The sequence below is a fragment of the Pollicipes pollicipes genome, unplaced genomic scaffold (assembly GCF_011947565.3).
Source record: "Pollicipes pollicipes isolate AB1234 unplaced genomic scaffold, Ppol_2.1 Scaffold_7261;HRSCAF=8764_pilon_pilon_pilon, whole genome shotgun sequence".
NCBI classification, from domain to species: domain Eukaryota; kingdom Metazoa; phylum Arthropoda; class Thecostraca; order Pollicipedomorpha; family Pollicipedidae; genus Pollicipes; species Pollicipes pollicipes.
The window spans coordinates 34,486,892-34,513,957 of NW_023597054.1; the positions used below are offsets into that span (position 1 = coordinate 34,486,892).

Sequence of the window (27,066 nt, forward strand, 5' to 3'; positions counted from 1 at the left end):
CTGATTGGCGCAGCGCCGTGATGCAATCGTTTGTTGACCCCGTTTGGATTTCAAGAAGGTGAATAACGCGCGGCGGCGGCCGCCGCCATCGGAACGAGGAAGCGCCGCCTACGTCACGGCCAGCGTAGCGGCTCGGCTCGGCGGGGCGGGCGGCGGCGGTGGCGGCGCGCGCCAGTGCAGTGCGGCAGGCAGCGCGTGCGGCTGGCGGTTCGGTGTCTCCCGCGTCGTGACCGAGTCTCGCCATGCACTCGGTGGGTCAGCCAGTGGCGCAGGACGAGATGGACGAGCTGCTGCTCGAGCTCGGGCTGGCCGCCCAGCAGGTGGCGCAGCTGAAACAGGGCGAGGCGCAGCTCGAGATGGCCGACCTCGAGCCGGCCAGCTCGGCGGCCGACGCTGCGCCGCTGGTCGTCGACCGGCGGTCTCCGGAGCCTGGCGCTGACGCGGCGCCGGTGCCTCGCGCGGTACCCCGCGCCGGGGCCGTGCAGGTGCGAGTCTCTCCGGCGTGCTCCACGGTCCCCCGAGAGGGTGCGCGGCCGTCCAAGTCCAAGGAGAAGAAGAGCCCCGCGGTCCGTGTCCAGTATAACAGAGGTACGTGTCATGTGTGGTGGCGGTGGAGGAAGTCAGGCGTCCGCTTAACAGGATGTCGTGCCCTGAATCTGGGCTCTGCGTTCATGACGCCTGGGACAGTTCCGAGACTCGGAATTCCACTCGGAGGTCTTTGATGTCACGCCGCGGAGGAAGTCGTGTGTCAGCGTCTGCGATAGCCCTGCCTCTCCTGTCTGCGTGGTTGGAGCGGCGATTGCGCTTCCTCAAAGTCGCTCGCGCAAGTGCCAGAGACATCCATCGGGTCTGCTACATTCGTCGGCCATTAGATGCGCCTGATGCGTACCGTCCTGTGAGATCGGGAGCCGCCATCACTTCCTTGGCCGCGTCGCGTTACACTACCGCGCGTCGTCCGGCGCCGAGTGGTCGTCGCTTAACGGCAGCGCCAGCGTCCGTCGTCGCTTTGATCCCGTCCGGTGTAACGGTTCGACGCGGTGTCCGTTGTCGGGCTGCGCTGCCCGGCCCGCTCCGTCTCGCCGGCGGCCACGGCGCTTACGCCCGGCTTCACGCGCGGCGGCCTCCAGCCACGGCCGCGCCCAACGGTCCCGTCGCCAGCCGAAATGCGCCGGGCCGTACCGTTAACGACGTAATGGGATGCGCGGCAACAAATCCCTCTAAGCTCCGTGTAAAACGATGCTCACCGTCAGTGTAAAGCAAATGAGATGCAGCCGGGCACGGTGGCAAAAAAACGCGCCACCATGCATCTGTCACTCAAATGCGAACGCTCCCAGCGGCCTAAGGGTCGTGCCCCGCGATTTCCTGTCCGCGAACGTGTCGGTCGTCAACCCCGCGGCGCGGCGCTGCACGGTGTCTGCCGGTCAGGTGTCGTCGACCTCCGTATCGGAGGTGGTCGGTGTTATGAGTCACCTGCAGGCCTGGCACCGGTCGAAATCAGCCGTTCCGAGCTTTTTTTGCTCGGTGCGCCGCGTTGTTCCGGCTTTGCGCCCGGAGGACCGGCAGAGCAGGTTGCGTAGGCCACGGCGCCCGTTTTTTCCGGGTTGATGGTTTGCTCTGCGGCGTGGTCCGCTGTCTGGCCGGTCAGCTCCCGGTGCTTGACATCCGCACCTGCCTTAGCTTTCATCTCCTGCTCCGCGCTCCATCTCTCTATCACGGACACCTTTTATGAGTCCCTTGGCTCCACCACTCTTGCGCCGTCACACACCACCTCACCTCACCTCATGCCATCACACCACCACCTCACACATCCCCTGTTCCCTCCGTACCACTTCTACAACACAGCAATACAACCTCCAAGCCGTCGCAGTTACCCATGCACGCCGCCTGTCCGCCGGCGCCAGTCCTCTCCCCCTCGGCTCGGCACCTCTGGCGGTGTCGGCGGCCGCCGCCGGCCGCGCGCCCCCCTCCAGCTGACTCATTCAGCGGAGCGGCGAGGTCGACTTTACTACGCTACTACGGCAGAGGGGGTCAATGCGATTTCAAGGTCGCCCGGCGCACGGCCGACCGTCAAGGTCAGCCGAGTTAAAAACAAACGGCTCACGGCGTCCGGGCGGCCGCGCGCCGGGCAGCCCCACACGTAACCCGCCGGTCCGCGGCCGGCGGGGTGCCCCCGCACGGCGGCCGCCGGCGCGGGGCGCGCACGTGCGGTACGTTTGTTTCGCGCGGCCGTCGGATGAACGCCGGATTTGTGCGAGGGAGCCGGCGACCGTGTGTGGAAAGTCGTATTAGGAGCGTTGTTTTGTCTTTTCTGAAGCTTCTTCGCGAGCGCGTCGCTCGGGATGCCGACACGCGAGCGCCAGACCCGGAATGTTCCAAGGCGCGCTGGAACGTTGCCGAACACGGGAGATGTCCCGCCTATGATGGCTGACCGTCCCGGATCCACAGCGCCGCGCCGGCCGGCCCACGCGGAGGCCGCCGCCGCTCCCGCGACCCGGCGCATAATCAATTGCGCCGGAAGCGGACCTGACCCCGGCCCGGTGTTGTGCAACCTGGCCGCGCAGGCTCAGTCATGTCCGGCCGAACACGGATGACGCCTCGCCCGCGGACCGGCTGGCGCGCCGGCGGCGGCCCGGGCCCGCGGCAGTCGGGCCGAACCGTTAGGCGACGCGCTGCAGCGGGCCTAACCACCCGCGGCAGAGAGGGCATTTCCGCCAGCGACGAGGGGCCGGCGTGTCCCGGTCGTGTGAACCGGCTTCTCGGAAGGGCCGTCGTGCCGTCACGGTGAAAGTGTGCGTCATGGCAGGCCGGTGGGTGGCTGCTTGGGCTACCCTTCGGGAGACTTCCACGTACGAACGGAGTCGTCATGACGACCAGCCTGGGCGAGCGCGCCGGCGCTACCGCTGCGCTCGGTCGGCGGTTTCCCGTTACGACCCGTTGGCTGGTTGCGTAATGAGCTATAATGGCTGCGACACCAGAGCTCGCCGAATCCCTTTCGTCAGCGCAGTGCCTTCATCAGCGGGCATTCTCTGATGGGCCGGATGACGCCCGGTCAGCAGTGTCATCCGCCATCAGTGAGTCTCCTCCGGCGTACGGATGGGGTCTCCTCCATCGGCCTCCTCCGGCTGACAGGCGGGGTCTCCTTCATCGGTCTCCTTCGGCGGACAGGTCGGGTCTCATCCATCGGTCTCCTTCGACGGACAGGTCGGGTCTCCTTCATGGGTCTCCTTCGGCGGACAGGTCGGGTCTCCTCCATCGGTCTCCTTCGACGGACAGGTCGGGTCTCCTCCAGCTGGTCTCCTCCGGCAGACAGGTCGGGTTTCTTCCAGCCGGCCCTCTCCATCGGTCTCCTCCGGCCCGCATGGTCTCTCTGAGTCTGGTTCCCGTCGGCCGAGCCGTCTCCGCCAGTCCAGCTCGCCAGACCGCCGCCGGGGTCTGGTCCGGGGTCTGGTCTGACGTCTGGTAAGGTGGCCGGGGCGCCGCGCGGCCGTCCGTGCCGACCACCAGGAATGTCCGAGGCGCCGCGTGACCCCATACCTGCAGGCCGTTCTGGCGGCTCGGCCGGCGCCGCCGCCGCGCGCTACGACCGTCACGGCCGGCCGTTACGACCCACCGGCGATGATGACATCACGTACGACCGGGGTAATCCCATCGGGCGCCGACGGCGGCGCGCCCGGGCCCCGGCTCCGGCGCGCCTCGATGGAGGCCCGGCCCGGCTCGATGGAGGCCCAGCCCGGCGTGGGTGAGGTCAGCCATGGCAGCGTGACCCGGCGCGGTCCGGCCTGTGGACAGCCTGTCTGGCGTGGCCCAGCCTGAGGACAGGCTGCCTTGCGCGGCCCGGCCTGAAGACAGGCTGTTTGGCGCGGCTCAGTCTGCAGGCCCGGCCGCCCACGCCTGCCGTGACGGCTACGAACTGAGCGTTGGAGCGGCCGTCTAGTTTCAACATACGGAGCCGCGCAAGGCGCTGAGCCGGAACTGAATGGTCTAGTGGGGGAGGTGCTCCGTCATGCAGTTGTCGGGATGAGACTGCCTCTGAATGTTCTCTAGTGGGTGAGTTGACCCATCAGGCCGTTGTCGGGATGGATCTGCTTCTACTCAAGGTCTGTGGACACCTTTTAACTGCTGACTGGCAATCAACACTGGACATTTATCATTTGATGATTAGCGGATGTTCACGAATGGGATCCAGGGAAATGGAAATCACTTTGAAATGAATGACATCTCGTGCAAACACGCTGCCAGGCCGTTATCGCCATTCATCGGCGCTGGCTTATTGATCGTGACCAAAGGTCACGCACCGCTCGCCCTCCGCACTCACCACCCAGCAGCTAGTCGACCGCCGCTGCTGCCTGTCTGGACACCATCCGCCGCTGTTGTGTGCGGTTGCCTGCCGTGGTGTCTTCCACCCCGTCCTGCCAAGTGCCGAGGCGTCTGAGCGGCGAGCAGACAGGACGCTCCACTTCCCGGTGGCCGCCGTCCATCTATTTCTGCCGCCGCCCGGCGCTGGACGGCCTCCAGTACCGCGCCGCCGCGGCCGGGGCGTGCTCGGACCGTTTTTATCCGGCCTCTCCAGGCCGTTTTTGTGACCGCTCTGCACTAATCGAGGAGGCGCCGGCGGCGGCGGCGGAGGTCGCCCGGCGGCGCTCTGTTGCCGGGCGGGAGCTGGCGCGCAGGGCGGCGCGTGAGGAGCGGCGCCGGATCGTAGCCCTGTCGGACCGTTGGCGAGCGTGCCGCTGCTGTAGGCGCAGCTGACAGACACCGGGGAGATGAAGTTGGCTAGGGGCTGTGGCGGCTCGTAAAGTCGCTATCCTGAAGCAATAGTGAGGTCCTGGACGCTATTACTCACCGACCAACCAAAGCCTGCGGACCGCGGTCTTGTCTGTCTCCACTTGCCGCCCCATCCCTCCCGGTCCTCAAAGCACGTAGATTATCTTTCCAGATGTCTTACATGGCTCGATGCACTTTTCAAGATGTGGTTGACCGGCCACCCTGCAGTTCCAATGGTCCATGCAGCCTGGCACTAAACCCCGCTACATGTGTAATTGCAGAATACTAACAGCCTGTGGTAGTGGCCGCCGAGTAACTACGGTGTCGGTTAATTTCGTGCTGAACCCTACTCGTGTCAGCGGAGTTCGTTATCTTGATGCATTGCTGTACTTGACCCGCATTCATGAGTAATGTTTAGAGTATTGCGTTCTGCTGCCAAGATAAACATCTTAAGAGATCATTACAGAGGCATGTGGCAACGCCTTGGCGCTCGTAAAGTGAGATAACATTTGCGTTGTGCGGTGTTCATTCAAGCCTGGTAAACAGTCAACAGCCGGTTTCTCTCATTAGCCTTCAACATTCGATTTCAACGCTCACGCCATCGCCCAGCGGCCTGTGCTGACGCTCCGTTCTGTGCTCTCTTTTCCAGCGCAAATTGAGATTATACCGTGCAAAGTGTGCGGGGACAAGTCATCCGGCGTGCACTATGGCGTGATCACGTGCGAAGGCTGCAAGGGCTTCTTCCGCCGCTCGCAGTCAGGCATAGTGAACTACCAGTGTCCGCGACAGAAGAACTGCGTCGTCGACAGGATCAACCGCAACCGCTGCCAGTACTGCCGGCTGCAGAAGTGCCTGGCCCTGGGCATGTCTCGTGACGGTGAGTGAGGCCGGGCCGGACGACACGTGCGCCACCATCCTCGCCGGCACCGTCGTGTCGAGGGGCGACGTGACTCGCGACTCCCTGGGGCGTCCGCAAGCCGCGAGCGGCCGTCGGGAACGGCTGGTCGTTAGGAGGACGCGGAGGCGGCGAAGGCCAGAATGTTGATCACGATCGGTGATCTGATGCACCGTTCCCGAACTGCAGCTCAGCTGACGCTGGTGGTGTGGGTCGATGCCGCAGTGGTCTGTGTCGGCCCCGGCTCTCAGAGCCAGCAGGGCGCCACCGCGTCACTGGTCAGCCCCGTCGCAAGCGGTGTTGGCCGGCGATCGTGGCGGCGGCCAGGCAGCCGGCTTGACGCCGACCACAGCGTCGAATTAGCCGATAACGCGCCGAAGGCCGCCCTCCGCCATAATAGGCGTCATCTCGGGGCTATGGGTGTCGCAACGGCACTCGTTCCCGGGCGGCGGCCGGCCACTTTCCACGAGCCAAGGCCGCCGATTCGGGCCCGGCCGCCGACAGATTACAAGTGCTGCCGGCGCACGTGCCCCGCCGGGCGCAGAGGCACGGCACATGGCACAGCGGGCCGTCAGCCGCGCCGGCCGCCGTGTCAGGCCGTCCGCACTGACCCGAGCGGTGTGGACGGCTCCCCAGCTCGTTAGCTCTCCAGCTGCGATTCCGGAACACGTCCTTCGGCCTGACGGCGTATTCATTTTTGACCGCTCACTCCCTGCGACTTATGCAGAACCCTTCGCTCGGCACGTCTGTCAGCTGCTGCAGCTTGCGCCGCATGCCGTTTGCAGTCGCCGATAGCAGCTAAGCTTGTACGCGGGTAAATGGGGCCGGTAGGTTAGGCACATACCCACAAATACAAACACACACACATACACACGTGTGCACGACGGATGACACAGCATGGGACGACGATATGGAGCGGGGTGGCGCACACCACACGGTGATACCGCCTGGGGGCGCGCTATTTGCGCTCGGCCGCCAGCGGTGGGGCCCGAGCTGTCGAGGCGCGTGCCTCCTGCGAGCGTGGCGGACTAAAACACACGGGCAGCGGCCTACTTCTGGCTGTTTACATTATCATTTGGACTGGGTGCCGCGTCGTTGTCGCCGGCGGCCGTCGTCGGCGGGGCGAGGTTGTCCCCCTGTGACGTCACGTGGGCGTCCGGAGACCGGTGACCGAGCGGGCGAAGCTGTCGCGACGCTGGCGAATGCCTGCTTCATGGTCACGTAGGCTCGCCCTGGTTTCTGAAGGCACCATCGCGTTTGTATGCGAGATTACGTGGACACTTGACAAACGGCTCATCGTGCATTGCGGACGACCTCGATGCATTTGGTGCGTGGCACGCACGCGTCGAACCTGCCTAAGCACGCCATTCATTGTGCACATACGACTCTGTGGATGGCAAAAAGGCAGGCAGCAGGATGTGGCAGCATTGGGCCGGTCGCGTCAGCTAGGTCTGTTCACTCCGGCGTCCTCCGCCCAGGCATGAGAGGGAGGCGCGACCTTTCGCTCCAGATGTGACGGGCGATCGTTGCCGCTTATTGCCTTTATCTTAATTCAGCTGGCTCACTCTGGAGTCCAGTGGCGATAATGGTGGACTGGCGCTGCCAAAATAACGCGCTCAGCGCCACCGGACGTGTGGGGAGGGGCCGTGAGGGGGAGACCTGAAGCGCGCCAGTCCTCGCCCCCTCCTCGCTACGGCCGATATTACGCCCGCGGCCCTTCGGTCGCCCCCGCCCCTAACCGCCTCCCCTCCGCTGTCGGTTCGCTCCTATTTACGGACGCGCCTGCCTTGCAATCCAGGTCGCCAGCTAGGTGCATTCGCAGCGACCCTGACGACAAAGAATGTATGTCGTCGACGTCATGCATGACATCATACACAAGTCGCTTTGCGCGCCCACGACCGACCAAGGGTGATGTCAAATGCTTCATTTGTTTCAGATAGCGTAAGTCGCAGTTTCCATTGTTTGGAGCACACATAGCACATGCAAACGAAAATGTTGTGTGTTTGCATGTGTTGTTATTGTCTCCAGTCTCCAGTATGACGGTTGCGGAGACGTAAACAGAAAACGTGTCGCGCAGTGGCTACGCCAGGAAAAGATTCTACGCGACGTCATATATTGACAATGTTCTTGGTGCGCTACGAATACACTCCTAGGCCTGTCCAGAAACAAAATGCATCACTTGCAGCTGAAAAAATGCTTTGATTGCGGCGTTTCAAACCGGACAGCGTAAAATTGCCTGCCCTAAAAATATATCTGTTTGGCGGACTGGAGACGGCGGGACGGTCGGTGTTTGGACGGGCGGGGCACGACGGGTGCCTGTCGACTGGTAAAGGTGGCGGCAGCTGGCGAGGGCTAGGGCCGCCGGTCGATGGCAGTCGGCCCTGAGAGGCCACTTGGGCCGCCGCGCCTGGGATCATGGCCGCCGCCCCGAGCGCCCTGGTCATCAACTGTAGCCAGCTGTTGCGGACCAAGACCGCTCAGGCGTCGAATAGCGCGGTGCTGCCACCGATCTGTCCGTGCTCATTACACCGTCAGCGTGTCTGCGATAATGTTGCCTCGTGGGCCGTCAAGCACGTCCGTGGCTTCCACCCTAGCACGACGCTGCGGCTTTCCGCCGCCGGGTGCCAAATGTCAGCAGCACGCCATATGACACGTGTGTAGCCGACGGCAGCATGGGCGGGCGGCAACAGTGTTGGGCAGCCAGGTCCGTTCCGAGAACCGCTCCCCCGCTCGTCCGTCCGCGTAACGGTGTCAGTGCTGCCACCTGTCGGCCGTCACGGTCCCTACTCCCGCCGGCTGGGCTTCTTCACCAACGGACGTGCCTACAGAGCGGAGCTTCACGCTCCGATGCGTGGCTGGCAGCGCGCCAACTAGGCTGCATGGCCGTATCTGTCGTCGACTTCAAATTAGCGGAGCCTCGGAAGTTATACTGGCTTCTGGGAGTTGGTTGCTCACGCATAGTTTGGCGAGAATGATTTTGCCATTTTTAGCTCGCTAACTAACAGGATACGTTTTTCATTTCGTGATATATATATATATATATATATATATTTACACATTTATTTTTGGCAGCCCTGAACCATGTGAACTAGTGTGAGCTCAGTTCCCCATGTGAGAATGCCATGTACCGGCCATGGCGCCATGGATCTGTCGTTGCCCTCGCTTCTCCTTTGCTTTTGGGAGGTAAATACAAATGTCAGCTTAAGTCGCGGCGACCAATTTGCCACAGCTTAAAATTGAATTGGCATCATAAAAATGAATGTGAAGTATAATAATTAGTCCTTAGTAAATAACAAAGCCAAAAAGTCTAAAATAGGTAACCGAACAAGATATTTCTATTCTCAGCTTCTTCAGGACTAAAAAGCGGACGTCGGCAGATAAACAGCGTTTTTGAAAAATTGGTCGCACGTTTGGGATGGATATCGTTATTGACGCTCTTTGTTGGCCATTTTGCTCCAAAATGAACAAAAGCTGCATACTATGCTTCACTCTTTATTTTGGATTGGTTCGTTACACGTCGTATGTCAGGTAATTACTCATTCATGTATCCACCAGACACTACGACCTGCACGTTGAAGCTAGGCTGAGACATTCCCCACGGGACTCCGCTGGCGCTCAGCTGCCCTCCCCTCGCCGTGCGCCATACGGTGGCGGGCGGCGCCGTGCCGGCCTGCGCACGCACGTGCGTCGCGGCGCCGGTGGAGGAAGGCCACCGCTCGTCGGCCGGCCTCGGGGCGCCAAGGTCCCGGCGGCGGCCGGCGGCGCGCGCGCGTGCCTCGGGCGCCCCGCTGACCTTGCCAGGTGGCGCGCTGCGATCGGCGGCGGCCGGCGCGGCGTATCCCTGGGCAGCGGCCTTCGGACGGCGCTTCCTGCCCGGCGTGGGGCGGGCCGGCCGGCCGGCTGTCGCCCCCGCCGCTCGCCTGCCGCGCTTCTTCCGCGCAGGCGGATGGCGCGTGCCCGGAGAGGACGGTCTCCGATCCCGCCCCCGCTCCCACCCCCGTCACAGCCGCTCCCTGGCCGGGCAGGGTGTGACGCACTGACTTGTTCACGGGGACTCGGGGGCCCAGGCTCCCACAGGCGTCGCGTGCAGACGGAGCACCATCAGACCGCAAAGCGCGGATTGGCATGCATAGCGGATAACGTAACGAAATTATCATGTGGGAATCAGTTTGTGGGGACCGGTCGAACACGGACTAACAGCTGCCGTCCAAACCCTGCTGGCGTGGAATTCCCTAAGCCGCTGCCCCGTGAAATGCGATCGATGGTGTGCGGTGACGTGCTAACATTGATGTGGGCCCAAGCCGGCACACGGTACTTCTGTGAAACACCTTTATAGTGGTCTGGTCGTATTGGAGAGCTAAGTATCATCGCTGGATGCTGACGGGTAATGGGCGCGATGCCTGGAGGTGGCAGTGGTGCGTGTGGTGGCCGCTGCCTGGAGGTGGCAGTAGTGTGTGTGGTGGCCGATGCCTGGAGGTGGCAGCAGTGTGTGTGTGGTGGCCGATGCCTGGAGAGGTGGCAGTAGTGTGTGCGGTGACCGCTGCTGGCGCGCCCAGACCCACGCTCTGCCTCCGCGCTCAGACCAGGCAGCGGCCGGCCTCTGCTCGACAAGGGCACGCGGCGCATTCGGCCGACTGGGTCACCGTGGACTCGCATGGGGTGAATCCGGGTACGGATGGGCCGCGTCACAGGAAGGCGCACGTGGCGTGGACTGTGTGAGACGGACTGGCGGTCGGATCACGGTGGGCTGGTGGATGACGGACTCCGAGCTGCTTCCGTCCTCTTCCTTCCGTCCTCCTCTCATTCCGGTGCAATTGAGTGTGTCGTATAGCGCACAGCACACGCTTGCTTCTATCCACGCTGAAAGCCTGGACACAACCCCGTCCGAACGCTCGTTCGACTAGAGGTTGTGTACAGAGCCGGCGCGTTGGCCATGGCGTCGATAATGCACGCGGCCCGTCTCACTTTCGATGACACACATGACCTGTCGCACCATGCTCAGTGTCTGTGACCGACATGGCCTGCGTAAGCATACACGTGGTCTTTGTCGTTGTCAGTGGTCTTGATAACGCACCACGTTGTCTTGGCACCGCCTCCGACCGGCGTCGCGGTCTTGATAGCGCACTCGGTCCGTGTCATCGTCTTGATAACAGACCCGGTCCGTGCCGGTACCCACACGGCTGCTGTCGCCACCCACGCGCTAACGGGCCGACCACTTTAGCGCGCAAACAAAAAGCTATCCATCTGTGGCGCTGGCCGGCCGCGCCGCCGCGACGGCCGGCGTAAACAATGGAAAGTAGGCCGTCCGCGCGCAATGCCCAGCTCGCATGCGGGCGATACGTCGGCACCAGCGGCAGCCGGGCCCGCACGCCGGCTGTACCCCGGTCAAGGGGCACGAGTGGGTGGCCCTGCTCGGCCGGTTTCCCGACTCGGTCCCAGGTCCCGGTCCCTGGTCCGGGTCTCGGTTCATGTCCAGGTCCATGTTCAGATCCAGGTCTAGGTCCCGGTCCCGGTCCCGGTCCAGGTACAGGCCTAGGCCCAGGCCCAGACCCAGGTCCAGGTCCAGGTCCAGGTCCAGGTCCAGGTCCCGGTCCCGGTTCCGGTCCCGGTCCCAGTCCCGGTCCCAGTCCCTTGACGTGAGCAGGCGGTCCTGTCGTTCCTCGTCCCGGTCCCGTCCCAAGTTGCAGCTCCAGTTCCAGGCCCGCACGCACAGCGCGGGCGCCTGCCACGGAGCTGGCGTGGGTATGACTGTCGTGGTTTCTGAAGAAGCCGGTCGGTCGGCGCCAGCGTGGAGCCGTCGATGACGACCGTGCGTGAATACGACGTGTTGACAAGAGTCGAACAGGGTCGCACGGGCTTTGTATGGTGACACGCCGTGGCTGCGGCCGTGGGCTTACGAAATATGGCATGCTAAGACGTGCCTGGTGTGTGGGGTCCCTTTATGGTGGGATGTGATGCTATTTGGGCTCATAGGCGCTTCGACAGCTCTGGTCATGTTGTGCCCATGCCAGGCTGGCGGGATGTGATGTGCACTGTGTGTGTGTAGCCTCAGGTATGATGGTGTGGTGGTATGATGACGGCCGTCGGTGTGACTGCCGTATGATGACGGCTGTCACACTGCTGGGTGGGATGCGGTGTCTGACCCGGCTGCGGTCTGTTGACCCGGCAGATGGTTGGCAGCCGCCGCCGCTCTACCCCCGCTGCCGTTGTTGCCATTTGGCTGCGGCTCGCTTTGTTTCACCCATAAATAGTTGGGCTCATGTGCATGACGTCAGTGGCTCGATGGTGAGCGCCAGAAGTGGGTTAACGAGTCTGGTGCGCGCGGTGCGAGCCCAGCCCTTCCGGCGCCGCCGCCGGACCGTCCGGGGGCGCCAGTGACGTCGCATCACGGCCGCATCGGCGAGCGCCGCCGGGCATGGTGCGTAACATCACCTCCGGCTCGGCTAGACGTGTGAGGCGAGAGACGCCCGGAGACGCGTCTCGTACGTGACGTGCAGGGCGGGCCGGTGTCCGTCCTGCAGGCGCATGTGGAAACGGCGGAGGCAGATACACGAGACCGACCAACAGGCGATTTGTGAGCGGCGGTTGAAGCGAATCCAAAAAACAACGTTCGTGGCGTGAGATCCAGGCCGTCGTTTCGCCTATCGCCAAGGCCGGTCTTGCCGAACTGCCGTATTTCATCGCGGGTGAGTCACGGGCTGTGACGTCACGCCAGTTTGGCGCTGCATCCTGCGGCATCACTTTCACTGCCGCCGGCCCTCGGCCCGGCTCAGTCGGCGCTGACATTGCGTGCGCAGCTGCCCTGCAGCTGTGGGACCGCCATCGGCCAACATGGAGACCAACTTTGGGGCCGCCGGGGGCCGGATAGGTGCGGTGGCGGCGTGGGTAGGATCCTCGCTGCGAAAATTTCGCCAGTGGGGCCGAGTGCTGCGCGTTGTTTATGTCCGCTGTTCAACAAATGTGGACATTGTTTTGCTCCGGCGAATGTGGCTGTTATGCAGCTAAGCATGGAACTGCTGCGGCCAATATTGTAGCGATCCATCACGCCTCGGACGGAGTGGAAGAACGGAACAGTAGCAATCAACAGCCAGCGAAGACGGACGGCCATGGATATGCAGCGCTTCGAGGATTACGCCTACGCCTTGGAGTAAATAACACACTGTAAGCACACTGTAGCACACTGCGGCTTGCTGTTCGTCCCGAGAGAGGCTTCGCTCATGCAATTGCTGTCAGTACATGAGATTCATGAGGTCCGAACGCAGCGCGGTCGGTGACGTTCCCGCTGACCTCCACGGTTTTCGGGCGATATGTGGCGAGCGTCGGTGACCTCCGTGTTTTTTACGCGATATGCGACGCAGTCGGTGACGTTCCTGGTGACCCCCACGGTTTTCGGGCAATGTGCGGCGCGCGGCGGTGACCTCCGTGGTCTTTGGGCGATACGCGACGCGGTTGGTGACGTTCCCGGTGACCTTCGCGGTCTTCGGGCGATATGCGGCACGCGGCGCCCCTCTGCAGGCCGTGCTTGGAACGCTTTAGGGGCCGGGCCCTGCTGGCTGCCGTGATTTTCCGCTGCGGGGGCCTCGCTTCGAGTTCAGCTCACGTCCGGGGCGGGCGGGTCAGAGCGAATCTGCGGCGAGCGCGGCCGCCGGCCCGGGGCTGACCACGGTCGGCGGGCGTCGGGCGGAGACGGCTGTGATGCTCAGGGTGGTCGTGCCGCAACCAACAGCAATGCGCGTGTGGCCGTTAGCTGCTGAATATCAGACAGCCCTTTCGGGTATTTCCTCGAAGGCTTGCTGGAGTCGTGCTCGATGTTGAACAAATATCCAGAAAGTTCTCCGGACAGCATTTTCCGTGACGTGGATAAACTCGGTCCGTTTGCTGCAGCGCTGGCCTGCAGGGTTTGTCGCCACTGTTTTCGTTCCCTCGCACCTGGCTATCAGCGATCATCGGAGCTGATACGGCCCGCTCCGTGCCGCCCGGTGTTTCCGCGGAGCGCACCGGTGACCGGGCCGGCTTTCGGAGTTCAACGACCGCCGCCGCCGCCGGACGGGCTGGATGTGCAGCACGCGCGTGCAGGGCCCAGCTCAGCACGTCTTGGACGGGATTCCGAACGGACGGCGTCACACGAACGCCAGAACGGAGCGTTGGCCTCACGGGGGGCTAATCCCGCCGTCGTCCCCAGCCCTGCTCCCGCCGTCATCCCCAGCCCCGCTCCCGCCGCGCGACACCTCCTGAACCCTCCGGCTCGGGGTCAGTAGTCGAAGCGTAGGTGTGATCCGGCGAGGAAAATCGGCCCGTTGCCAAGCCAAACGCAGCTGTCGGGCGACGGGCGCGTCGGGCCGAGTTTTGTCGCGTCGCAGGCTAACGGACTCAACAGATGGATGGAGCCGCTGGGCTGCTGCAGCCGCGGTCGGGCCGCGAGCCTGCCAGCCTCCTCCCCGGAGGTGGCGCTGACTGAGAGTCGGGTGGTTTTGTGATGGTCCCTGTCACGACAGAAAAGTGGCGCAGTTAGTCAGGTCGTGGTGGTGGCCCTTTTGTAACGAAAGGTGACTGGACTGGCTGTACATTGTGAGATGATTTTTGCGTCGTGTGTTCACGATGTAATGCTTAGAGCAACGTCCGTACCCATTTCAGAAGAAGGCATACATGCATAACCAGCTTCCTTTGTATCAAGGGAGCGGTGCATATTATTTCGTAGTTTCAGACGAACATGAATTTCACGGTCCAGTGTTTTGCGTTTACGCCACCTTCTCCTGTGTTTGCTCAAGCAGTTGCTGCCCCTAGTCTCAGTCGCACATGTCGGATGGCAAAGTTGTCTGCGCATCCAGCCTGCGCAGGGAATCGAATGAACTCTGCGGCTGAAGAGGACGAACGGAGGGGGGGGGGGGGCGACGTGCGGCGCGGCCGTCGCAGATTACCGAGGCGGAACTTGCACAAAGTGCGGGGTGGGGTAGGGTATTTGTGTGCAGGGCGCAGAGCATTGAAGTCTTGGGTTCCTTGCAGAATGCCAGAGTCCGACGTGTAATGGAGCCCTGGACACAAGCGATGCTTTCCGCTGGGGCTGCAAAAGAGCTCGCACAGCACGCACAGAGGCGTGGCTTTTCGTTTGCATGATGGCTCGAGCGGAGACGCAGCGTCCTGTGGGCGCAGCACCCCCCGGTGGCGCCGGGCGGTCGGTCGGTCGGCCCGGAGCGGTGGTGGGGCCGGATCGGCGGCCCCGGAGACGCCAGGAGGAGCCGCCGCCGCCGTCCCGCCTGGCCGCGTCGCCGCCCGGACCGCCGCCGCCGCTGGCGATCTTGATGACCCGGACGGCCGGACCCGCCGCTGGCAGGCGGCCAGACTGGGCCGCGGACCGTGCCGCCAGCAGACGTTGTCGGGCGCCGGCGCCACCACGTCTTCGGGCACCGCCCGGTGCTGGGAGGTGTCGTCGGGTCTGACGACCCGCTGAAGTTAGTCGGGCGGGCCGCTGAACGACCCGCTTTTTCAAGAGTATAGGCAGGGTTTTAGGGACTTCGGCAAAGACCAGGTTTTGCTCCAGGTGATAGCTGTGCGACGGGATTGTGTCCACGAGTTGTAGAGGTAAAATTATTTACAAAACACGTGTGGCACCAGGAGACCGATTTTCAAAATAGGTACAGCAGGAATAGGCATTGCCAGGGATGCTTTGTTGTGCGATATCAGCGGCTTAACATCCGACTCTGACTCCTCGTCGCACGGAAGATCGCAAAGTAACTACTCCAGTTGAAGCGCCCCGAAACTCAAATATCATCGGACGGAAAACACCGTGCGTATCCTCTGTGCTGCCCCTTTGCCCAGGCGACAACGATTCAGCAGCTTGTTGCGTCTCCGACTGCGCCGGCTGCAGAGCGCTGCAGTTCGGCCAGACGGACTGGCGTCCGCGTGCTGCCGGCTCATGACCCGCCAGCCGGGCCGCTTCCGGGAGCGTGCGTCTGGCCACCGGTTTGTACTCGACAGGGGCAAGGGGGGGGGGGGGGGGCTGCGTTGGCCCCGGCTCAAGTGTCCGCCGGCGCTGGCGTATTATTGGACCGGCGTCCCGTGTCCGAGCAAGGTCGTTGCCCCTGCGCGTCGGATTGACCGGCGGTCCAGGGGTGTGCGACCAACCTGTTCCAAAGAGCACAGGCGTCGGACGCTGGCGGTGCCTTTCGGCCGTGGCCCCCCTGCACCCTCGAATTGGCGCCGCGACCGTGCCTGCCGTGGCGGCTGCTAACCGTGCCTTGTGTCGTTTTTCGAGACTGCGCCAGAGAGCTGGTTGTCGCTTCTTTGTTTTCCGGTGTATGGAGAGCGATTTGCCGCGCTAGCCTGGTGCCGTTACGCCGGGGTTAAAAACCCGTTACGCGTCGCGTTCCGACCGGTTGCCGCACGGACAGCTCCTGCCATCTGTGGGTGGTGGAACGCACTACCACTCGCCGCGCTGCGCACTGGGTCACTGGGCCCGTGACGTCACGGGCTTCAGTCGTGGTGACGTCACCAACCTCAAGCGGCGGCAGGTGGCCGGCGGCGGCGGACTGGGCCAGTGTCTCACCGGTGCGCCATCTGGTGCACCTGCCGCGGTATCCCAGCGGTCCCGGTCCCGGTCCCGGTCCCGGTCCCGGTCCCGGTTCCGGTTCCGGTTCCGGTTCCGGTTTCGGTCTCGGTCCCGGCTGGACGATTTGTCCCCCAGCGCAGGTCGCGGGTCGTAGGGTGCGCCGCTGACCCAGATGATGCGGGCGCTGGATTATCGAACCAACCTATTTGGAGGACTTCGTCGGCGATGGATTTACACCGCCAGCCTACATGTCCCAGAAACAATAAAGGCGATTATGGAGTGTTGTTGGTTCAGCAGCGTGCAATCGGGATCACCATTCAGACATAGATTTCTCTGATTGAGCCATAGACACGACAACCTCTTTTACATGAACTCTGTCTGGCCAGCGCTTGTAAGCCTGACATCACACGGAGTGTGTTTTTCTCGACATCCGTGCCATTACCGCGCCCCATTCCGCTATTCCCCCCCCCCCCCCCCCCCCACCAGCGGCCTCACCTGACCCGCCGTTGCCCACCGGCAGCCGTCAAGTTCGGCCGCATGTCCAAGAAGCAGCGGGAGAAGGTGGAGGACGAGGTGCGCTTCTACCGCGGTAAGATGGTGTTGGCGGCTGAGGGCTCGTCGCCCGACTCGTCCGTCTACCCGGACGGCCACCAGATGCCGTCGTCGTCGCAGGACCCCATCGGAGCGTACAGCAACTATCAACCGTGAGACGGACGCTTCCGATGCTTTCTTGGCGGTGGTGGTTTTCGTTTTTTAAGTGCTCCACAATTTGTTTATGCCAGCGTGTTTTAGGAACGTCGGTGCATCAAGTCCGTAAGATGAAATGGTTACAATGTTTTCATGTGGCTTGACTCATTCTGTCTGTGGGACATCCGGCAAACCGCTTGCGGGAAAATTATTCATAATGGTGTAGCTGCTGCCTATAAAAGTAGACATTCGTCGTGCTTTGTGTGTCGTCCCGCTTAACACGCTGCTCGGCTTCCAGTGGTGGCTTTCGTTTTAAGTGCTTAGCGATTTATCGATGTCATCGTGTTTTTTAGGGGGGGGGGGGGGAGGGTTTTGGGGTTTGGGGCTCTGGTGCATCAAATCCGTAAGAAAGCACTGGATGCAATGTTTTGATGTGGCTTGGCTTATATAGCCCGGCATATAGAAAGTATATAGAGTACCGGCAAACCGCCTACTGGAAAGGGATTCAAAATGGCCGCGAATGCTCGCCGGCAGAAGATAACGTCATGCATGGTGTATGTCGGCTGACGCTTGGCGGCACGGTCGTGGTGGCGTCGGCCGGTGTTGCGCCGTGTGTCGGGGTGAGCGTGCCGCGTGTCGGCGTGAGCGCGCCGCGTGTCGGCGTGAGCGCGCCGCGCCGACAGTCCGCTGACAGTCGTTCGTGCGCGCCCGGCGCCAGGTACACGGGCCCCAGCGAGCTGTCGGGCCAGTACCAGCCCAGCGGCTACCCGTCGCCGTTCCCGTTCTCGATGGACGACGGCGTCGACTCGACCACGCCCTCCTGGCAGTCGCCGATCGAGGCCATGTCGAGCAGCCAGCAGCTGCCCGGCGCCGGCCTCATAGGCGCATTCGCCGGCTCAGGTACGGCGCGCGGCGGCTGGTGACGGCGGAGCCCCCCCCCCCCCTTCCCCCTCCCGTGCGGATCGGGCGACCCCTCCGGCCGCTGCCGAAGCCGACTGCGACGTTGTGAGATGGGAATCGTGGTGCGTACTCTTCTATGTCTGTCCTGTCTAACTGTGATGCATGCGAGTTGGTGAGGGGACATTTTTATGTTTCAAATAAGAAGGTGATGGCGACCTTTCAAATCCAACGCTTCATCTTGAGATATTTCACTGTATATAGTAAGCTCCTATTCAAGTTAAAGCTTCAGTAAGTTTACATTCAAGCGGAGTGGTTTGCCCTGCTCCGAATAACAATGTCATGCTAGACGCATGTGACATAAAGATCCACAAAACAGCTTCATGGCCTGATCTTCATCCACTTCTTGTGTCACAATAGCCTGCCCAGCAAGCTCTTCATTAAAGCTATCGCCTCTCGCCACCCTCGGCTAGTCGCAGTGGCCGATGGTGCCTTCGCATGCTGTCTGATTTCTAGCGCATCTGCCCTTTACCAGGCCGGACTCAGGCACAACAGCAGCAGCAGCAGCAGCAGCAGCAGCAGCAGCAGCATCAACAACAACAGCAGCAGCAACAGCAACAGCAGCAGCATCAGCTACACCAACAGCAGCAACAGCAGCAGCAGCAGCAGCAGCAGCAGCAGCAGCAGCAGGCTCTATGTCAGCAGCAAGGTCCATCGCTGCAGCCGCCTGAAGCACAGATCCCGCGAGTTCATAGAATAACAGACTCAATGATCAAGGAGGAGATGGAGGGCGGAGGCAGCGGTGGCGGCAGCTGTCTCAGTCCACTGGGCAGCTATACCGCCGTGGACAGCACTGACGAGCGGCAGCGGAACGCCTGCTCCACCCCCACTCCCAGCCTCCCCCCGACCGACCGGCCGCCCGGTACGTCTGGCCAGCGCCGCGGCAGGCTCAGCCACGGCGCCCATTTCTCGGCCGACCGCGCCCACTGGCGTCGGGTTGCACCGTACACTAGCCAGATTGAGCGATTTGTGAGCGCTCTTGGTCATGCCCGTCCTATTTGGCGAGTGGCCCCGCCCGGTCTCGCAGTGTGATAACATCGGCCCGCGGTAGTAACCCATTGAGGTGGGCGGTCTGCCAGCTCCCCGCTTGCCGTTTTGTGCAATCGAGCCGGAGAGGCGGTCCTGACACGGCTACTTATGCCGCCGCCCCCACCCCCACCCCCCACCCACCCGCCAGTGACTCCACCGAAATCTTCTGTTCGCCTGCTGTCGGTGATGGGTTTGACAGTCCTTGGCACTGTTTATGGAATATGATAGAAAGGTTCTTCTCTCACTGTCGTGTCTTTCTTAGCACTTTCCAAACAAACTTTTCCACTGGAGGCTCCCATTGCTTCGAGCGGCGAAGGGGCCGCCTTTTGCCACCTCTGTCCCCCTGTCGGCTTGCACTGTCCGGCCCCACCGTTCATGGCGCCCGTCTCGTCCGCCGCGTTCTGCGCCGCCCGGTAAGCGATGACGTGGGGCGCGTCTCTGTGTGTGAGTGTTCGGTCAGTAGCTTCGTCTGACTCACGCCCTGGGATGAGTTCGGCCAGCAGTGTCGTCGGCGGCCGAACCGTGACGCACCTCCGTCGACAGATCCGTCCCGCCTTTCGTACCTGCTGGCCGAGACGGTGACCGAAGCGCACAGGAAAACGCTGCTCTTCTCGAGCGAGTACATCCAGGACATGCTCAGGAAGCCCCAGGATCTCATTAAACTCTCCTACTTCAGTAAACTGGTGAGTCGCGGCGCCGTTGTCGGTGGCGGAGAAGGCGGGGATCGCCAGGTCGGCGCCGTTGTCGGTGGCGGGGAAGGCGGGGATCGCCAGGTCGGCGCCGTTGTCGGTTGCGGGGAAAGCGGGGATCGCCAGGTCGGCGCCGTTGTCGGTGGCGGGGAAGGCGGGGATCGCCAGGTCGGCGCCGTTGTCGGTGGCGGGGAAGGCGGGGATCACCAAAGCGGCGCCGTTGTCGGTGGCGGGGAAGGAAGGGATCGCCAGGTCGATGGTTGGATAGAAGGCTCGACCAACCGGAACGAAGTGATTTTGGATGATGGTGATGGATGATTGTGTAGGGCTGCAAAACTCTTCCGAATATTTGCGACAACGCTGTTGATATAAAGAAGGCTGATTGAGCGGTAGAACCGGCTGAATGCATCTAAAGTCTGATGAGTGAAAGAGCAAGCGAGAGGCATGCCGGCGATCCATGTGGCCTACGTCGTCCGCATGTGATCCACGTGGCGTACGTCGTCCGCATGTGATCCACGTGGCGTACGTCGTCCGCATGTGATCCACGTGGCGTACGTCGTCCGCGTGTGATCGAGTGGCATGCGTGCGCGAGGACCTCGTGCCGTGCTGCCGTGAGGTGTGGAACCAGGCGCCAGCCGGGTTGTGACGCTGTGATCGGTTGCAGAGTCACGAGGACCTGATGATGGACGCTGCCCAGAAGGTCACCTCCCAAATCCAGAACATCATCGAGTTCGCGAAAGCGCTGCCGGGCTTCATGGACTACCCGGAGACGGACAAGATCACCCTCTTGAAAGCAGGTTCGCGTCCCTCTGGGAAGTAGCGCACGGGCAGGGTCCGTTCCGTGAAGTGATAGGGCTTATTGTGCTACCTTATTGCCACGTATGCCACCCATTCGATACGGTGTCACTGTCCCTTCCCTGTAGTATTTGCCTGAACGCGGTGTACCTCAGGGTACATCTTGCCTTCTTCGACTTACATTAGTGACCCATGACCGTCCTCGTGTGGTGTGAGCGCTGAGGCGTGAGGCATGAATAGCGAATGCATCCTCCGTCACAGCTCTGAGCAAAAATCAGCATAGACGTGCCCAACTTCATTACTTAGTGCATCAACCTCTATTCATCACTAGGCGTTGGAATCGTCACTCCATATGGTGTCGAGCTTTAACCACACAGTGTATCCACACTGGCATCGAAATACTGAATGGCCTCGTGAGAGGGCTGTAGCCTCGGCTCTGGTTCGCACCAACGCCCGACTGCGGCGGCCCCCAGCCCCCACCGCTGCGTGCCGCGGCGCGTGATCTATGGGCTCCGTCGTGGAGAGCCGACCACCTCGGCCGCCGTCGCTGCCCCCGAAAAATGGCGCTGCGTGGTGACGAATGACTGGACTCCGATCGCTGCCGATCAGACGTCGCGGCAATCAGCGCCGCTGACAGTTTGGGGACGAGCTATTTTATTATGACGAAGTTATGATCGCTGAATGGAGCTCATCCGTTGTGATGTCGGATGAGATGTTTTATTGCGCTTGTGTTGAGAGCGCAGTTGTGTTAACGTGCTTTAGGCGCTGGGAAAGAGTCATAGCGTGAAAGATATGCGGGGATAGAAAATGTATTATTTTCTCAAAATTGGAAACTGACTGACAATATGAACTGACGTGCACATCACAGCGAAGTGTGCCCTGGATTACGAAGCCCACCGGCGTGTCCGATAGGCCCTGTGTCTAGCAGGCTGGCGCGCCTCTGACCGCGCGTGCTGCGCTTTCAGGCGCGTTCGAGCTGACTGTGCTGCGGATGTCGCGGGTACTTCGACCCGGCCCAGTCGGTCGTGCTGTACGGCGACACGGTGATGCGGATGGACTTCTTCCTGTCGGGCGACACGATGGAGATGAAGCTGGTGACGGAGGTGTTCGAGTTGGCGCGCGCGCTGGCCGAGCTGAAGCTGACGGAGACGGAGCTGGCGCTGTTCTCCGCCTTCTGCCTGGTCTCGCCAGGTGGGGTCCGCTCGCTGCGCTGCCCGTCCTCCCTCCCTCCCTTCGAAGTCTGCCGGACGACGCGCCGACTGCTGCTGGCACCCAGCGTCCTGTCGGCCCGTTTTAGCCGTGGCATGCATCTGGGGACGCTTTTGCGTTGGAAAATGTGTGCCATTTCAGTCATGCCGACGCACACCATTGAACTATGACTTGTTACATGAGCATGCGGGTCGGACCTACTGTGCACAGGGTTGCACGTCGACCATCCCTGCCCCGTTCTGTGAGGTTGTGACGTACAGGTATGTCGGGGAGACATTGACCGAGTAAATTTGCTCCATTCGAATAGCTTGTTTAGTACGACAACGTCAGTGAAGCGCCCTGGCGCTTCCACTGGCTGATAAATGTTTACCACGGCGTCGAGTCGTGTCCGCTGACTGTGTCCGTTGGTCGTTTGTGTCCGCTGTTCTTGTCCGCTGACCGTGTCTTCTGACTGTGTCCGTTGTTTGTTTCTGTCCACTGTTCGTGTCCGCTGACTGTGTCCGTTGTTCGTTTATGTCCGCTGTTCTTGTCCGCCGACTGTGTCCGCTGTTCGTGTCCGCTGACCGTGTCCACCGTCCGCCAGATCGGCCCGGCCTGTCCTGCCTGGACAGCGTGCAGCACCTGAATCAGGAGCTGCTGAAGGCGCTTCGCATCATGCTGGAGCGCTCGCACCCGACGCCGGTCAAGGGCGATGTGTCTGCCTACCAGCTGCTGGTGTCGAAGGTCCCCAGTCTCAGGTGCGCCGGTTGGCAGGTCACGAGCGCAGACGTGGGACACCGCCGCCAACGCTGACAGGAAACTGGCTGTGTAATGGGGAAGCGGCGTGAGGCGAGCTTTTGCTTCTGCAGTTGGCTGTCCCGTTGGTTTTCTGGTCATTTGAGGTACGCTGCAGATGCTGATGAATATCACGCAAGTTAATGAATGGGCGTCGGTGCACGCTGGTTGTTTCCATATGTTGGCTGCCAGATTGCAGGTGCCGCCTGGTCACCCGTTCATGATGTGCTCGATCGTTCTAGGGAGATTTCGTCCACCTACTTTGAAGTGATCGCAAACTTCAAGCGGCTGGCGCCTCACCTGGAGTTTCCGGCCCTTCACAAAGAGCTGTTCTCAGTCGTCAGCTGAACGAAAGGTAGCCGACGCGCTCGGTGCCGGCCGCGTGCCGGCCGCTGGCGCTCTGTCCCCGGTGACGGTCTGACCGCCGCCAGCTCAGGCGCCCGCCCCACACCACGGGCCTCCATAATGCTGCCTTCCCTGGACCAGCGCTCTGGCGGCGGGGCCGGGGGCCGCCCGCCCGCCGGCTGGCTGCCGCGGTGGCTGGCACCGACATCTACCTGCATGATTGCAATCAACTCAGGCTTTCTCATGGTGTTGGAACTAAGGTACGGGGCTGCATAATAGAGCAGCGGGGCGGCGCCGCGTCCGGTCCGCGGGGCAGGACGGGCGGACGAGACCCGCCGCAGTCGGGCCCAGGCCTGGCTTATTTTCCACGCGCTGTGGCGGACGTGAGCGTACGTGCGTGTACAGAGTGAGTAGCGTAGTGCAGAGGCCTCCAGTGTCGCGCTGTCGCGCGCCAGGGTGGGTGGCTTGAGCCTGTCCCCATCCCCCTACCCCTCCCCACCTCTGTCGGGTATGGGCTGGTCCGGTCGGTCGGTGAGGTCCCACCTGTCAGAGGTGTGTCGGTCGGTCCGATCGGTCGGTGAGGCCCCACCTGCCAGAGGTGTGTCGGCTGGGCCGGTCGGTCGGCGAGGCCCCACCTGTCAGAGGTGTGTCGGTCGGTCCGGTCGGTCGGTGAGGCCCCACCTGTCAGAGGCGTGTCGGCTGGGCCGGTCGGCCGGTGAGGCCCTCACCTGTCTGAGGTGTGTCGGCTGGGCCGGTCGGTCGGTGAGGCCCCACCTGTCAGAGGTGTGTCGGCTGGGCCGGTCGGTCGGTGAGGCCCCACCTGTCAAGAGGTGTGTCGGCTGTATTCGGTGCGGTGCGGAAAGAAGTGGACGGCTGTCGGTGTTGTAATAGGGCTCGGTAAGAAGCTTTTATTGACAATGGGATGGGTTTAAGACTGGTTCTAGGCGAATTAATCTAGAACCGCCTTGTGAGTAAATACTGTGTGATGCTGATTTGTGCCCTGCGAACGGTTCTAGTTGACTGCAATCAATAACGCGTCATGGCTACCTGTCGCTTTTTACGGTAAATGAACAGCAGCATATTGTGTTTCATTGCTGGCTTGATCAATTTCATGGCATAATCCGTGGAAAGATCGCGTTTGATACTGAATATGCCGACACGACCGCTTTCGGTCGTCGGACGCGCATAGCATGAGTCTTTAGTCTGAGGTGACAATGAATTTCTACTTCCTGCCTTGTGCAGGATCTTAGAGCATGTATTCAAATTTTGGCACCTCCAAGCTATATCCACACCTGTGTCATCGCCGAGGTACTCGCTCGACATGTAGGTGTCTGAACGCTGTAAATATTCGTTTGCGAGGTTTGTGAGCCGTGTTCGATCACGCCTGTGTCGGTGAGCGATGGCGGGGCGCGGTCTCCGGGCGGCCGGGCGGCGCGAGCGGCGGGCCGAGCAGCGCCCTCCGAACACTGCCGGCCGCCGGCGCCACCCACACAAGCTGTGCGACTCGAATGTGATACTGGTGTGACCTGCTGGTGTTTGTCACTGCACTGACCTGGGCAGGAGTTTAGTAGTTATTTAACTTTGAAAATAGTACAAAATTTGGCCCGGGCTTAGCGCTAGCGCGGCGGACTGGCTCTGTCGGTGGCTGAATATGCGCGTGCGTGCGTACGGGGCGCTGATGAGCACGAACGTCCGGCGTTGGTGTGTGCTGGGTCATACCATCAATAACGATTGTCCATGTGCGACCATGAGACAGCGTTGGCGTGCGGTGCGCATGAGCGCGCTAAAATAAGACTACCGATTGTTGGTGCTTTGCGATCGAAGCTGTTCTGTTGGTGGTGTGTTTGGATGCGTGTGTGCGTGTGCCTTATTTGCGCCGGCCGGGCGCCCTTCTGTGTGGCTCGGGGCGGGCGCGGCCGGACCTGCAGCCGCGCCTGTCTGTCAGCCGCAGCTGGGTGGGGAACGGCACGCCCACCAGCCAGTGCCGCCCCTCAGGTCAGGTCAGGTCAGGTCAGGGCGGCTCAGAGCTGGGTCCCGCCGTCTGGTAAGGCAGGTCGGGTTGGCGTCGGCCCCGGTCGCTTCAGCTTCTTCTCGGTGAGCTGAGCTCCGCGACATCGCTAGGTCAGGAGGTTCTCTAAATCCGTTGTTAATATTGGTGTCGTGCGGATGCTGCCCGTTTGTGACGATTGTGCGGCCCGGTTAGTTTTTTACCGTTACGTGCAATGTTTATGCGTTTTGTATATGAGTTGTCCGATGTGCGATAGTACAGCGTACAAGGTCGAATAAAATAGGATTGTACTTTACTAAACCGCTTCTTTCCTTCGAGGTGATGGGTGCACGGCTGTCCCCGTCTTCACCGCTCCCCGCTGGTGGTGGCTCACTCGCTCTCCCTCTGTCCCGTGGCGTCCGGCGGGCGCGCCCCAGCGCCTCCCGGACCGTCACGGCTCGCACGACTAACACCGGTCGGTGGCGCCGCCGGTCTGGCCCCGCCCCGGCCGCCGCGTCACCGGCCGCGCACAAACACCACCGCACGCCCCCCGGCGCCGCTCAGGCCCGCTGCCCGCCCCGCGTGAGTATCGCCCCCGGCGTCGGAAGGCCTGGACGAACGCCCCGCGGGGTGTCAGCGCTGACGTAGTGCGCACCGCCAGCCTGCGTCGCGATGCGGGCGACGGCACCTGTCAAAAATGAGTTTCGTTCCCTTTCTCGTGGCATATGCTTTCCGAAGTTGTGTGCGCTTTTCGCAGTGGACACCGTCGATGCCCATGGCAAACGGCGATTTGAGAATGTCCATCCTCAGCTGTGTTGAAGGGGCGACTGGCCTGCGCGTTATGAACATGGCTGTCGCGGGCAGCGGGAGAGTGATCGCCTTGGGCACTGCGGTGCGACTGTCGCCGGTTCCGTGGACAGCACTGTCGCAGTGACCTCGGCCGCCGCGGGCGCCGTGACCTGGCCGTCGTGAGCTGCGCACGCCGCGGCTGACCGCCTGGTGCCACGCCCGGCTGAATGGCGTCCGACCGTTTCAGTGTGCGGCTGCACTGTGCGGCTGTGTTTCAGTGTGCGGCTGTGTTTCAGTGTGCGGCTGCACCGGCGCCGTAGGAACGCGAAACCCACCGGTGGCTCGACGCCGCCGCCGCCACGCTTAAACCCGGCGATCGCCGGCTCCTCGGTGAAACAGGGGCCTATGCGAGGATCTGACGGCCTCCAGAGGGCCCCGAAGGCCCCGGCAGCCGACGCGGGCTCTGCAGTCCCGGGCGGGTGGAGGCCGCTCGCGCCTCTGGCGGCGATTAGACGGACTATTTATTGACGTGTGTGTGTGTTGTACATTTATACATAAAAGTAGTACGCTGTACGCTGGTGTCGGGTGGTCCGTGTTGTGCGCGCGTGCCGCGAGGGACGGCGACTCGTTCTGTTTGTTGGCGCCCGTCACCCTGCGAGGGCTCGTGCCTCTGTACAGAGACGGGGGCAAGCCGTACTTCCGCACCCTGGCGGCAGGAGCCGCAATCACTGTTGACGAAGACGTGGCGTCGATGCGTGCGCATAATGTCACAAACAAGTTACCTTTAGTGACTGAGCTGTAAAAATACCGGTACATCTGTCATTGTTATTGTTAAAAGTACAAATTGTTTAGCCATGCTATCAAATGGCATGGCCGCCCTGCCGTTCCCGGCCGCTCCGAAATGGGGCTAAAAATTACATTGAAAGCTGTCCCGTGCGACGATTGTAAACGGTTTTGCCTCGCGTGTCCTGAGCTGCGTGTGCTGGGTGTTGTCACATGGTATGGAATGTGCAGGTGTATCATTGTCTACATTTGTAAGCTGTGTCATGTCGGCATGAACGTTCGAGTCTTGCGCCTTGTTCGTCATTCTCATATCGCTTCATGTTCCGGGCGCTCGTGGTAGGCTGCTCGCACGCAGAGGACAATGCCAGATGTCTCGTTTTATGGTATGACTACCGAGCTGTCTCCCGTCGCAGCAAGCGTAGCAGCATTTCTTAAAAGAATCGGTATTTTGTAAGCGCTACATTTGACAAGCTTTTGTGCGAAGTAACAGATGAATGAATATACGGATCACAAAATATGTTTCAGTGATGTGGGCAGTGTCATGCTACCAGCGAATAGAGGAAAGGTATGAAACAAAGGTACGAGTATTTGACGAAGCCATACATCTCTGAGACGCTTTCTTAGGCACCACAAATATTGAATGAGCAAATTACGTTGACCTAAGGTCAGGAATGAAGGTCAGACCAAGGTCACAACCTACCTGATTTATTACTCGAGGGCTTTTTCTATGGGATGGTTTGTGGTGCTCATTTCGAATTTATTGACGGCAGGAACCGCATCATACATCTTCCATTGACTTCTTAGAGATCAGAAAAGG

At 61.6% G+C, this 27,066-nt stretch overlaps 1 pseudogene; it reads left to right on the forward strand.

The window, feature by feature from the left end:
• The first annotated feature begins 224 nt into the window (after positions 1-224).
• Positions 225-26,766, forward strand: LOC119112754 (putative nuclear hormone receptor HR3; annotated as a pseudogene).
• Positions 26,767-27,066: the final 300 nt, after the last annotated feature.